Consider the following 12,512-nt stretch of genomic DNA (forward strand, 5'->3'; position numbering starts at 1 on the left):
TGCCTCTCCCACCTACCTCAGCTCCTGAGCGAGTGCTGGACCTGCCAGCTTGTATGCCCTGGCTCAGACCCTTTCTGACTAGGAGTTGGAAGAGTTTACTGGGAAGACAGTCATGTTTTACCCATCCATGTTCTTCAGATCTTCCCAGCTCATCTACTGCTGATCAGTGTGTGTGTGATAGAGAGGCGTGGTTCAAAATGGCCATCTCTTGGGCAATGGTGGTGGGCTCCCGTGGGCTTTTCCCCAGGCAATGTGCCTGCCCACTGGCCACTGTTGGACAGGATGAGGGCTGGGTGGTCCCCTGGGGCACCCTGTGCTCTGGCATTGGGAGCATTAGCCAGGAGGGTGAGCATGTGTGGGTCCCCTCCCCAAGAAGAGCCCATGGCCCATTGCCTGGCTCCAGTCCCCAGCCTGCACCAGGGACCGTGCTGCAGCATCTCACTACGGCACTCTCATCAAGGTCCTTTGAAGAAGGACATGAAGACTGGCTTTTGGAAGCCAGAGACACCTGGAAATTGTTGCTGGTTCCTTGTATTCCTGTGTGAAGATAAAAGCTCGGAAAGACTGGATCTCCCTTGAAGAGTTCATGAGCTCCTCTGAAGACAGGAGAAATGGAAGAAGCTGAAGATAGTGGGATATTTTTCTGAAGTGCTCTCCTTGCGTAAGGTGAATTTAGATGCAATGAATCAGTCCTTTCCTTGCCTCCAATAACCCTGACACAACATGCCTAAAGTATCGGGGAGGTAGACTGGATTCCACCCTCTGCTTTGCTCTGTAAACACTTTGACTTGGCTGGCCAAGACCTGTTACTCATTGCCACTGATCACATGAGAAAGAAAACCAAAGTCTATAAGTGTTTGCAGGATGGAGTCATTAGAGTGGGAGAGAACATATGATTTACACGAACTTACGTTCTTCCTGAGAAAATGACATGGATAGATTAAGTGTTGTAATTTACTGTAGATCTGCCATGTTAGTTTAGTGTGTATCTACAGCATCTGTCAAGCTGTTACGGTTTATTGATCCAGATTATTTTTTCTCCATTAACTTGAGGATTAGAGAGAAAAGGTTTGGATTATGTGATGATTAATCACAGGTTAGATGTTTGCAGTTCAAATGCATAGATAGGATTAAAAAAGTTGTGACTTACATCCCAGTACAGAGTTTCAATTTGAATAGGGGTTTTTCTCCATGTCATTATTTCCACCTGTTCCTGGTTAAAAGTGGAGATCTTAATTTTTCTTTTTAAAGCTGATAATGCTGTTGTAATTACAATATGCCAACACTGTGTACATTTGGTTATAAAATACCTTAACATATCCTTCCTTAGCTGGAAGATAGAATGTACCTGGAGTGTTTTCTAGACTTGGAAATAATCTGTCCTAAATCATGTAGCTAACTGAAAGAAACTGGAGAAGATAGTCAGGTTGTTTCACATCCTCCTTTATTGAAATGCTCTTGGTACTGCTATGTTTTTAATTTCAGGGGGAGCCTAGCTGTTGCATGACTTTTGATGATCCCTGCTTTGATTTGGGTGGGTTTATCCTTGAGAAGTGTAATTACATATCTGATATGGATCTATTCAAACGAGGTAGTTTATAGTCTACTTTAGATCCTGCAAAGCTGCCAAATACAGAGATATCTAAAATTACTCTTTCCTTTTTCTGATCAAGAACATAATAATGTGGAGGTTATTTTGTATACAAACCATTGTCGTCTTCCTTCTGAAGAACTGGATGATGTATTATAAGAAAATTTTACTTGACAATCATGGTGGTTTATGTATCAGGTTTTAGAAAGCTGTAAAGCTTTCTTCCTTAACAGTAAAAACACTGGAAAAATTAAGGCCCACGACAGTTTTGTTTTGGATACAAATAAATGTTAAAAGTACTCTAAGACTGCCTTAAAAAAAAAATCTTTAATCTTTTTTGCTGATAAAAACTTTTCATTCTCATTTGATTATTGGCCAAATTGGGATTTTCTTACTCACACAGTAACATACGTTTTTTTCCACCATTGGTCGTATTAATATCTTCAGGATTAATCATGGTATAAAGCCTTATTCAGTGTATAGGTATCTCAGTCCTGCCTGTGGTGGTTATCTGGTTTCACACTTTTCCTTTATTTGCTCATCTTTGTCTTCGCTCTTTTTTTTCTCTCGCCCTGTACTTTGGGTATATGCACATTTACCTGGGGACATTTCAGCAGGTGGATAGCCTGAAACTTGGATGATTAGTGTGGCATTTTGCAGATTTTGGGTTTGAAATCTTTGTTATTTAAAACTAGCAAATGCTCTCATATTCCTTAAGGGTGGAGTGGGAATCATTTGAATTTGGTCTTAAAAGGATAAATTCCAGCTCCAATTAGAGTATTGAAAAAAAAAAAAAAGGTGAATTTTAACTCTTAGTTTGTTATGACAGGTGGGCCCATAACTGTAAAACAAATGACTGCTCCATGCGATGGATTTACACGGCTGACTGACACGGCACAGTGTCTGCTCTGAAGTCAGAGACTGAACTGAGATTTCTGTCCGCAGGGACCCCGCGGCATCTGCCAGAGAAGAGTCCCTGCTGTTGGGTTGCTCTCATCAGTCTCTGCTCACCCTTAATCTACCGCATGGCTTAGCATCGGGTCAGTCTGAGAAGCACCCTGACTGCTGACGTTTTCTTCTGCTGCACTAAAAAACCCCCATGAGAATAATTTCAGATGGCTATTTCAGACCTCATGGGCCAAAGGATCAGAGTACTTCCCTCCTCCACTTCCATTCCCCAGCATCAACCTCACCTGAGCTCCCTGCCTCACTGTCCAGCTCTTCCAGTAACCACATGTCTGGGTGATGGCAGCAGTGCAGGATTCACCTATATCTTCCAAGTTTGCTGCTGTGGTTTAGCAGGCTGCCACTGGGACTACTTTGACGTCCGAGTCACATTTCGGTGTCCCATATGTTCTCCATCTCCCGGCTCCAGCAGCTATATAAACACGGTGCAGTTGTTCCCAGGAAAGGGCTGGCAGATTGAAAACTCAGAAGATAATGAGGCAAAGACGCCTCGGCAGCCCCCTGAAGGCTGCACACTCACAGCTCTGTCTTGACTTTGGGGCAGGCATGACGCCTTGTCAATCAGCTGAGGCATTTTTCTGCAGTCCTGTTACACGCACACCCGCCACGACCAGCAAATAATGGATTTTATTCTTGTTTCAAGCACTCCTATTGTTCTGAGAAGGAGCCAGGCGATGTACGCTAACATCCCAGAGAATCCTATCAGGGTCAGATCTTTGGGACACTGTCTAGTTTTTTTGTTAAACAGGATGATGCGCAGTGCAAGCTGACACTCAGGCATGGCAGGGGGCTGTTGTTGGCCACTGCCGTTTGCACAGTGACCTGTGGTGGTGGTGGTCTTCCTTAGGTGCAAGCGTGGGTCCTGTCCTCTTGGTTCACTGCTGCCTTGGTTATTTTCCCCCCTCTTTCTTTCCACCTCTACCTTTTTCTTTTATTATTCTGCATTGACTGACAAGCAGGTGGAGGAGGGCAGGGTACAGTACAGAGAAAGAGCTCTGACATTTATTTATATGTTTTTAATTTATCTGCTTTGAAAGTCAGCAGAGAGAGAAAGAGGGAGCCCTGAAGAGGACAGCTGAGACTGCCAAAGTCAAGTCTTGATGACTAAGGTGGGAGATTAGATTTGAGGGGCAGGAATACCATCCTCCGTGCTCTGCTTCACTATGCACAAAAACCTTTCCAGTCTGTTCAGGAACAAAAGGGTGCACTTAGGGTACCACACACACGGGGAATGGTGCTGTCTTGGGGGAGCTTTGGGTTCTGCCAAAGTGCTATATAAGGAAACTCCCAAGGTGCCGTATGGGGAATATACCTGCCAGAGAGGTGTGAGCACCCTATGCCTGCAGTGAGGACCTGGGAATTAGGCATTCCTGGCCCCTGCATAGCCCTTCCATCACCATGGCAGCTGCATCTTCTAAATGTAGATAAATATTGACTTGGTCTCAGAAGAATGATAGTTCCACATGATTTTCCAATGCTGCATTAATAAGCAACTTGCAATCCAGTTAGATAAACTGTCAGTAGTTCCAGCCAAATAATTTACATGGCAACAGCATGTAACAGATTCTAACACAACAAAATTATTTACCCAAGATCAACAATGTAATTTATACACAGATCTGACTGCTTTTATAGAAGACTATGAGGTGTATCTGACCATCCAGGTTACTTTGCAATTTTCTGATGCTATTATTTTGGTGTTTTTTTTAAATGAAGGAAATATAAAACTTATTCATTTTACATTTTGCCTATTTTCTCATTAAAAAAATCCACCTGCCAATCAACAAGAACTGGTAAAACACTTCCAAGTCTAAAATGAAGATGCAACACAAAATCATTTCCAGAATGAAATACATAATTACAAAATTATATGAAAAGAGAATGAATAGTGCTTATAACACTTTTTTTTTTTTCTTGTAAATGTTATACTAATTGCTCTTGTTTACAATACATGGAGGAATTATCTGTTCTAAATACATCTCCTAGGGTATCAACTGCCTCAGCTGGTTGAGGACAATCTCTTGAAGCCTTTCTCAAGCTAAATTCCATCTGAGTTTGAAAGCATCTGGTCGAAATTTGTCTTGTGACATTTGGTCGTATGTTCGTCAGAGGATATGTGCAAACCACCTAACTTAAATAAGATAGGCTCCTTATTTTCCCAAACCCTAGCCAGTGGGAAGAGAGTTAGCTCATAGAGCGTGGAAGCCTAGCATAGCAATTCTGAATTGCCCTTGACCTCATCCTCCCAGCTGGTAAAAGCAGAAGCCTATGAGACAACTAAATTACGTGTTTAAAATTCAGTACAGTTAATAGTCGTGTAACGTGTTCACCCCTTGTAAAACACCTTGCACAGCCAAAGGCCAAATTCTGCAACTTCCATGGAAGCTTGTACTTCAGTGGCACCCTCAGAGACTAAGGGTGGACTTCAGGGCCAGTAACAGCTCCTGGCTGTGCAGGGGATGAAAAGCCTGCCAAGGGGTATCTGTATCGCACGCCCCAGGGCGTGCATACTGCCCGTAACATGGTAATAAGCCCACTGAGCCACTGCAATAAGACTGTATTTGTTTGCATTACCATGTCTTTCAAATATATCTCTTTGCCTCCTGAAGTCAAATTTGAGAGACTTCACAGTTCATGATCGTAACGTGTTGTTCTCTGGTCTCCAAATAAGTGTCTCTTTGCTGGTATGCTGTGAGATATGCTGAAAGATGAATATGAAATATTACATCCCAGTAAGATCGACTGAAGAAGCGTGATCAAGGTCATAGAAATCACTCCAGGAGGCCTGAGTTGAACATCTGCCAAAGTATTACAAAAAGTATGTTTTTTCCAGGAAACACAAGAGAAGAATTTAGGTCAGATTACTGAACTGGAAATCAAAGGTCTCAGTGATTCCTCAGACTTGGAGAGTCTTGTTGAGACGTGATAAAAACAAGAACAAATGCATTAACCTTCAGATTAGGATATTCTATGGATGAACGCAACACTGGTTTAAGAGGGATTGCTGCACAGACATCTGAATGTGCAGCGTGGTGGCTAGTACTAATGGGAGGTAGCTGAAAAAGCTCCTCAGTCCCACAGTAAATCAGCACTCGACACTCCCACATCTGCAGGTAGAGGAAAAAATGACTCATACCACGTCTGATGCTATGCGGAGGGATATGGTTTTGGCTTGGACTCACCTGAACTCTGTGGGTTCTGAGTGAACAAATGCAAGCAAACTTCATGAAAGCCTCCATTATTGGTGTGTGGCGTTGACAGTTTCTGGAGCCTTGAGACTCCAACTTGGAATGGTTAATTGACAACTTAGTTGCCAAAAATTTCAAAGCAGGGTGCTGACTGGATCAGAAATCACCCACTAAAAGGACATTGGTGTTAAAAGAGGAACAGCTAACTTTGATAGAAAGCAGCAAATTAATAGAAGATATTCTGGTGGCAGAAAAGAAGAAAATGTCCGAAGTGTTAGAAGAAGCCTTGTTTATAGGAAGAGAGAGGACAGTAAGAAAAGCATCAGACAACTCGGAAGAGAAGGGATCCTTCAAGCCACCGAGAAAAAAAGCTTCCTTTTTCCCCGTTCACTCAAAATTGTGGGCAGCAGCTGACAACATCAAATCTGCCTGGGAACTCAAGCCAGGAAACTGGGAGACAGCCAAGAAATTCTCAAATGCCGTCTTTTAATAAAGTTGAAAAAGTTTAAGTCAGGAGAACTTTAATTTTAGTTGTGGAAAATTTATAAACAGCAGAGGCTCAACTGTCAGATTCACTGTAAATTGTTACTCGGCTTCAGTCTGGAATTGCGCAGTGAGCTGAAGCCATAGCAGAAAGAAATAAAATACCTGATTTCCAAGGGTGTTCAGCCCAGTGCGGTCTGTGCTACCTGAAGCTCCTCGTGCAGGCCATGAAGCTCAGCTATTTAGAATTCCTGTCAATAGGCATTTCTCAAGGGACTGTAGGCAGAAGGGGTCTGGGGGTTCACTGGGGGCACAAGCCCAAAGAGTTCTGCTGAGCAATGACCAAGTGAACACATTTCCACTGCTCGACATGGGTGCAACTCCATCCACTGTCACGGTTCCACCATCCTGTGGCTGCGGATGCACATGACGCAGAGATGTATCTGGTGCCTTACAGGGAGATAAAAATGAGATAACGCTGCACGACACCAGAAGGAGCTTTTGCTAGCACGGCAGTGCTTATCAAGAAGGGCTTGGGGGGTTGTGTTTGGTAAATAGGAGTGTGTTGCTTATCTAAGCTAGTAAAAACCTAAAGGCAGACAATGTGGTGTTGGCAAATACACATCAAACAGTGGCAAGATAGCTTGGTTTGTTGGTGAGACTGATGAAGGTAGCACAGACATAAACATTTTACCCTGATAAGCTGCACCTGTACTAAGAAAGATTCTAAACAAGTGTTTTCTAATTTGCACATGGCCCAAAAGGGGCCTTACAGGATGATGGGTTTGTTAAATGCTAGGAAAAAATTACTATAACACTGAGGATTTTTACATCTTAGAAGCACGGATGGTCTTCTGTCACAGATTTCTTGTGGACTGACTGGATATACTTTAACCATAGTTGTTTTTATATAGTTTCTAGATGTTATATTTATCACGTGTAGATAATGCCCATGAGGGCGCACCACCCCCAGAGGTTTCTGTGCCATCCCATGTCAGGGCAGCTCTAGCTCCGAAGGCAGAAGAGATGCTGGGAGGAGCAGGGGCTCGCTGGCACACTGTGGCAGCAGGCTCCCCTCGCGCCTGCCGCCCGTTTGTGGCCTCCTGACCCCCCGCTTTGCCCACCTTTCTTCAACATCTGGGTTGTCTGTTTGAAATGGTCATTCTCTGTGGGGAGTTTCTTGCTGGTACTACAAAGTGGTACCAAAAATGTGTTACGGACAGCGCTGGTCAAATCTGGCAATAAGCGAGGTTCACTTTTGCTCAGCCTTAGGCTTTCCCCTTGTTTTTCCCATTTTCATAGTAAAATAATCTTTTCAGAGAACTGGATTATTCATGCAATTGAATTAAAAGGACTAGGATCTGGCTTACAGTTCATCGCTTAGTCTTGAAGATATTTTACTGTCTGACGGAAAAACATTCTCTTTCAAACAGTGCTTACTTTCAGACTGTTTTACTGAAAGAGCAACCAAGTTAATCTTCTTGTAAGACGCTTTCTCCATGTCTTTTGTACTAATAACAAAAAGAAAAATCTCACTTTTGTACAAAGCCAGGTTCTGTTACCTTAAGTCAAGTGCAGTTTTGGAACTTGCCTGCATTTTTTAAAAGATAACTTACAATACCTGAAATTATCTAAATTATTAAATGAAAACCCTCAAATTTGTCAGGATCTGGAGAGCTAGCTAAGCAGAGATCACTGGATAGGGAAATAAAAGGCTTACATTTACTTTAGATTCTAGATAAGAGCATATTTATAAGCTTGCATAAAAATGGCTTTGGTAAGGGAAGAAAGTCAGAGAAGTTGATTCTTGTGGGTTTTGATCCTGTAGCATGCAATTCTCTGTGATCGGGATCAGCCACTTAATGAGACGGAGCATTCCAGGACAAAGCAAGAGTAATTGAAAAAATGCCTTGGGCAGAGCACATCCATGTTTGGTTTTAATAGTAAGAAGTTTTGGTGGCCAACATGAGTTAGCAGTTACTGGAGACCTACTTTCCCTTTGTGCTAGAGTCCATCATTTTGTCCTTAACAGTTTATACTTCTGATTTAACAGTTCCTTACAGTTAATCCCCTGACTCTGCAAATTCTTCTTCAGTTTTCTTGTGCATTATAACATAAAATTGTCCTTGGGCTTTGGACATCTTTGAGAGGGAGTAAAACACTGACAATGTGAAGATGTTCAGAGCTGGAATTCCCACTTATTTTCATACAGAGCTGAACTCCAGCTCTGGGATCATCGCAGCAGAAAACAACTTATAGATCAGAATGCACATGTGTGTTTTTGTGCATGAGTGTGCAAACACCTTGTAAAAAAAAAAAAAAAGGGAACTTTCAAAACAGAATACAGACACAGAAAAGTAGTCTTGTATAAAAAGCACAGTAAATTCTGCTAGGAAATTACAGACAGTACACCAGACAGCTACCCAAAACCAGGAAAAAAATAACGAAACACCCCACGTTTCATGAGCCTATATATAAAAAGGTGACCTACAAATTCATACAAAAATGAAACCAAAAAATATACTAAAAAAACCAAACAGAAAGCAAACCTCAGTGCATCTCCAGCTCTTAATAGTGTTCATAGAGCAAAGGATCCAGCACATGAGTTAGTTGTAGACGAAATCCAAGATCATTCAACAGCCAAATTCTTACAAGTATTAATAAAATTTTCAAGTTAAGTTTACTTCAAGGATTCAAAACAGATTTTTAGTATTAGGTGAATTTCAGGAATACTCATCTAAAATTACTGAATCCTTTTTTTGTTACTACTTTTCTGATAAAAAAGTATTTTTTATAAACATGAATGGTTTATGGTGGTTTTGAATGGAAATCAATGATATAGAGTGCTTAGAAAAAAAGAATTATTTTCTTTTTTAAGGAAGTGAATACCAAAGAGTTTCTTTTTTATTTGAAAAATGTCATGCAGCACTATAATGTATGTTATGGCAACACAGGGAAGAAAATGAGAATTAATACTTGTCAGGAGTGAATGGTAGGAGAGCTGAAAGTAAAACTTCTGTCTTGTTAAGCTGCAGTTCAAGGTTTCATCACTTCCTTCATTATGCGATTGCTATCACCTGGTGCTTTGGAACAGCCTTTACTCATTAGTCAACAAATAATTATTAGCTACACAGAATTTTAATGGTATCCTGTAAACTTTCACCACATTCAAAGGAGGGGCAGTTTGAAACAATCAAAGCTTACAAAATACCACCATCAGCTTTAAAAGACAATGTGTTCTGTTAATATACTTGCTGGGGTCCAGATAATTCTCGGGAATCTGTGGATGACACTGAAGTGCTGTAGACTTAGTAGAATATTTTTTGGCATAAACTATCATCACCATGGTGGGGGGTTTTCATGTAGTTATTCATGCTTTCTAAATTTTCAGGTTCAAAAATTGCCTCCTGAGTGAAATGAGGTTGAAAATCTGGCACATAAGCAGCGGAACAAAATTTTGGACAGAATCTTGCTTGGCCTCGCGTAGATCCAGCGTTAAATTTCCTGAAATACTTCATCTTGTTGAAAGTCACATTTTAGGCACACACTGGTGCAGTCTGCAATGCATGCATTTATGTTATCTATGACGTACTAACTGCTGCATATAAAGAAACAGAAACCATTAGCAATTCCCTCTGCAAACATTACAGCAAGAAATAGGCTGATTTTGTGCAGAAGTCTGGGTGTGCAAACAGAAGCTAGGGGTTTTTTCAAACGTGGGCTCTGCGCTGCTTGTACCCGAGCCTCAGCTCTGCAACAGGCACCTAAAGGATAAGTAATTAATGGTGACATTATATAACTATTTCAGATCACCCGCTTTATGGACTAACAGTATAAAGAAGCACCTTGAAACAAGATCTAGTTCTGTTGCTTATGTGCTGGTGATTTAATTTCCTTAGCCAGTTATCGTGCTCTGTAAGGATAAATATACCCTTAACATATAGTCAGATTTCTAAATCCAGCAGCACAGTAACGCATGCGGGGCCCAATGCTGTCCCTTTTGTAGGAAGCAATTTTCATGTTGTAAGCAGCTTAGATGAAAGCAACGCATAACTCATTTAGGTAGTGCCGCAGACAGACTCAGGTTAACTACAAAGGGCAGCTCGGCATGTCACCCACGGTCTCCTGAATTCCTTCAGCTGCCTGTCTGCAGCTGGAGAGGCTTTGTAAACAACGGATAAAAATAGAGATTGACGGTATTCCCAGAACACTCTGTAATGTTTGAAAAGCACTTTAATATTGCTGGGGGGGGGGGGAGAAGGAAGAAAAAAAAGATAATTATTTTGACCAAAACTGGTGTCTGGACAATTATCTCATGCAGTTTGCTGTTTATATGTCACTTAAACTATCTCTTCTTCCCACCCCCCCACCCCCCCTTTCAAACGATCTCTTCTGGTACAATAGAAATAGTGCCATTTATTTCACAGACCCAGTACGAAACACAAATCCAAGTCATTACAGTTTGAACCTCATTCAAGATAGTATTACATGCTAAATTCGCTTAACGCCAGAAATATGATGCCAGCTTTAGCGTCGTTTAGCTATATTCCCAGTCAATACAGCATATGCTAACCATACATCAAACTTTCTATGGGGCTTTGTGGTAATACTTACAAATGTATAAATCTTTAGCTCCGCATATTTACTGCTACTATTTTAGCAAGAAATGAGTTGAAATTTCCTTAAGGTAGCTTTTGGCAGGTATCTGATAACAAAACTTTCCAGTTCCTCCTGCGAGATATGTCTCTCCTGCTGTTGTCACTGTTAATTTAGAGCGAGCTTGCATGGGTTGAGCTCCAACTGCATATTCAGTCCGGCTTATTACACCACGGAGCAGTGAGTCATGACTGGGGCTGATAAAGGCAGATGCTGTACTTTCCTTTCTGTACTGAGATTAGTTTACATTTTAATTATGTTTTGACAGTATAGGTGGCCTTTCATTAGCGTTACAGGGCTGCAACATCACCCGAAGGTGGAACCGGCGCACAGTTTCCATCACATGTGGGTTTCCTTTGATACTGCCCTGGCAGCACCGGGAAGGAACCGCATTCTGCATTCAGGTCGTAAAGGAGCAACCCCGTTGGGCTCCACGGGGCTCCGCTTCTGACGGCCAACCGGTACTTCCTCCTTCCCATTAAGGCATAAAGGCATGAAAAAAACGCAATCTAAGCGTCTGTGCAGGTTATTCATATGCAGACCGTGCTGCGGATAGATGCTGGAGTAGTCACTCGCCTCGGCTGCTGAGCGGTGCTGGGTCATGAGGTGCAAGAGCTGGTAGAAACTTGCTGATATATCACCAGTAAAACAAGCAGCGCAGCAGAGCTGGTGCGATGGGGAGAACTATTTGCTATTACAGACAAGTAACAGTACTTCTTCCTCTAGATTCAGGAGGTGCAACGCTCAGAAACCTTCCCCTCCCTTGACTGCTCCTACTGCAATGCGCCTTCGTGTTATTTTTTCTGGGGGTTGCTTTAACCCTAAATGATTGTAGAAGTCCTCACAGGCTGCTGCTAACAGCTCTAAAAGCAGCTTGGGATTGTTTTCAGAGAGAGGAATTGTTGGCAGTACATATAGATCCCAGATTTACAAATCCCAACTAGCTTAATTAATAAAACCCACTCAAAAATCTTGTTCTGTTTTTCACATGTTCAATGTAAATATCTATACCCTTATACTTGTATAGGATTTCCTGCTGAATAATGCTACTTTTCATCTTCCGATAAACTTGTTAAATACATAAAACATAGACATTTTTGGTAAGGCTCAGGGATTCAGCTGGAGATAAAACATGAGGCACAAAATTATTGTCCTTTACATTGTACTACGATTCAAACTACATTCGATTAGATTGGATTTAGAGCCAAATAATGTGAGCTAAAAATCCATTTTGTAAAAATCACATCCAATGCATCACTCATTCCGGTAAATTTTTGCGCTTATGAAATAAACTGCCACCTGTTGGATGCATTATTAATAACATTGGATTTGGGGGGTGATTTTTAACAATCGGTTGCAGTGAGTAAAATCACAGCAGAAATTCCCCGACACGACCTAAACTACAAGCTAGACAATGGAAATCTGTATCTAACATTTGTCAGGTTGGACACGGACCTTCTATTGCCTGGCTGTCTGCACAAACTTTGTGCTAGGCATGATTCAAAGCCTGTTTGTTACCAACTGGACTATCTGCAAAGCAGATTCTTTTTTAAAGTGTGCCTTAAAATTTGAAGAAGAAATGTGACTGAATTGGAAACAACATTGCATTTGCATGAAAGGTTTGTAAC

This window comes from Grus americana, chromosome 1 (assembly GCF_028858705.1).
Source record: "Grus americana isolate bGruAme1 chromosome 1, bGruAme1.mat, whole genome shotgun sequence".
NCBI classification, from domain to species: domain Eukaryota; kingdom Metazoa; phylum Chordata; class Aves; order Gruiformes; family Gruidae; genus Grus; species Grus americana.